The sequence below is a fragment of the Haemaphysalis longicornis genome, unplaced genomic scaffold (genome assembly GCF_048455015.1).
Source record: "Haemaphysalis longicornis isolate Haplotype H1 unplaced genomic scaffold, Haemaphysalis longicornis Haplotype H1 scaffold_1, whole genome shotgun sequence".
Taxonomy (NCBI): domain Eukaryota; kingdom Metazoa; phylum Arthropoda; class Arachnida; order Ixodida; family Ixodidae; genus Haemaphysalis; species Haemaphysalis longicornis.
The window spans coordinates 133479005-133481561 of NW_027526203.1; the positions used below are offsets into that span (position 1 = coordinate 133479005).

Sequence of the window (2557 nt, forward strand, 5' to 3'; positions counted from 1 at the left end):
CAGTTCGCGCTGGCCGCTTGCATAATGTAGTTGGCCCAAGCGGGGCGCGATGGTGAAGTAACACAAGGGCGAGGAGGGAACGCAGTGAGAACTTCACATGCGCTGCTGTCAGCCCACCCCGGGAAATATTTGTACGGGGTTCTTTCTAAATACGGGCTGATTTTTCTGAGCCACTGCAGAAACCGTTACTCGGATTTGGGCATACTGTAACAGTCGAATGAAGTGAGCCTGAAAGCTAAGCTATGTGATGAGGTACAAGATGTCTAGTGGAGCTCCAGAAGGACGATCGTTACAATGATAATCATAGCCACTTCTTCGTCTACGCCTCGAATTCATACGGTATTGGAATGAAAGTGGGTAGATGAGTATTCATGTTCTGGAACCACACATGTGGCAAAAATGGATCTATTGCCCTAAGCGTAAATCCAAGTAGGGTGCCGTAAGCCCGCTCTATATGGTGCAAATTTACGAACGAATTCGCAGCTGCGGCGTCGCTAGTGCGGCGATATGTCGTTTTGCTGCTCAAGCTAAACCAATCCAAGCGATCGATTTTCGTTGCTGCCGAAGCTACAAAATTGCTTCCACGGGTTCAGAGGCACAGTTGGAGAAGACGAAGCGAGAAGCGATTAAGGAGAACCAAAGGGAGAATGGGCTTAAAATACAAGAACAAGTGAACACTCCTATGATGGCGGTACCGGTTGCACGAAAGAGGTGGTCACAGCCTCTCCTAAACTTTCCTTATTTTCATGGTGGAATCGTTTACAAATGGTGGTGCAGTGTTCAGATAATTGGGAATAGTTGTACCGAGACGACACAAACAGGTATCTGTATATTGGAATACATGCATGCCGATTTATTCATTGCACTCTTAAGGAGCAGAAAAGACAGTATAGTGCTGTCACGTTAAAAGAGTAACCCTGCGAAACGTCTTGCCCAGCCGAAAAAAACCATTGGCCGACCAATTGGAATTCCAATGGGTCGGCCAATTGGTCAGCCAATTGGTCGGCCAATAATGTATTAGGCACCCATTGGCGTCCCCATTGGCCGGCCAATTGGACGACCTATTGGCCGTCCAATTGGATGACCTATTGGCCGACCAATTGGGACGCCAATAGGTCTTCCCACTGGCCGCCTACTTGTTGCACTTTTAGTTGGTTCTATCCCATTGCTGCAGCCACTCCATCTGAGCTGCCGCTGCAGTGCGTTGGTTACCTGTATCACAAATAGAACTCTTAGAATGGATGAATATCTTTATTGCTCTGTTTGTATACACAGCATGCGGACAGTTCGTCCTTTAAGCAATTTTCCACAGGCCATTGTCCATACCGTGCTCCGCTCGCCGCAGGCTGGCTGGACCTTCACAAAGTGAGTGGCAAAAGCGAACAATGGGTTGAGTTTATAATAAACCGCAGTTTTGCGCATTAAAACAACAAGGCACTGAAATGTTGAGTGGTGTGAGCTTACCTCTTCAACAACGTCCCATGCATGGCGAACTCCGTTGCGTGGCGATGTCGTGAACCCGTCAATCGTAACATGAACAGCCCTGAAATACATTTAGGCAGACAAATTAATTCTTAATAATACCGCTCACGCTATGAGGAGTGAAAATGGCAAGGAAAACTGAACAAGCTATGTTACTCACATAAACAGAGGCACTCTTCCTTCGGTGCGAGGCTTAGAGGCGTTCAGCGTAAAGATGCATCTTGAAACACACTGCTATGGATGTGCGACATCATCGTCGCCACTTCTCACACTCTTGCAGACCACTTTACATTTCCAATGCAATGCACAGTCAGAGAAGACTGCGTGTGCAACCGACCAACACGCCTACGCTACCCACACCGCCAGCACCACGTTGAATACCACCTATGATACCACTTATCCACTGTACGCCTATGGATTGGATTCGATTGGATTGGATCGTGGTTTTATTTCAAAACAATTTTGCTACTCGTGTCAGAAAGTTTTCTTTAGTGTTTGCTTGTTGTTTTTTTTTTTGAGAACTTCATCTTGAATTGCTGATTGTAATATCAAAATTAATTGCCTCATAAGTATACATTTGTAAAGGTTGAAGTTTTGAACATTTCTGAAGGTTTCAAATTAAGGGTGAGAGAAAGAATTAAATTTCAGCAAATGGTTGTCGTAATTGATTACTATCCAAATACTATCCAAAATGGCTCCCCGATTGGGTCATCATGTTGGAGCAGTCAGTAGTACTTTATGGTTGGAGCCAATGGGTCCAAATGGGCCAACTGGCCATCCTAATCGAGCCAATGTGCCCAATTCGGATCGCTCCAATAGGTCCAATGGTTCCCATTGGGTTTCCATTTGGACCCATTGGTTGGCAAATTGGACCAATTGGTCGGCCAATGGTTTTTTTCGGCTGGGTGCAGGGTGCATCATGGCGCTGTTGCGCCGCCTATTCCCTACGAAAAGGGCGACGTTGCAACTAGAGTGTACTAGAAGTTTTAGAGTGGCCCGAGCGGCGGCCTCTCCCATTGCTCCGCCGGGTCGACTTTCGCGCAGAAAATAAAACCGGTATAGCGGCGGCGCTGCT

The 2557-nt window shown here is 46.8% G+C and overlaps 1 long non-coding RNA gene across 1 annotated transcript; it reads right to left on the bottom strand.

Moving 5' to 3' along the window:
• Positions 1–1258: 1258 nt before the first annotated feature.
• On the bottom strand, positions 1259–1823 carry LOC144166025 (uncharacterized). The gene is made up of 3 exons (XR_013321551.1): positions 1643–1823; positions 1465–1543; positions 1259–1356 (listed from the first exon to the last, which is right to left on the bottom strand). It is a non-coding gene; the product is annotated as an uncharacterized LOC144166025 (long non-coding RNA).
• Between the last annotated feature and the right edge of the window lie 734 nt (positions 1824–2557).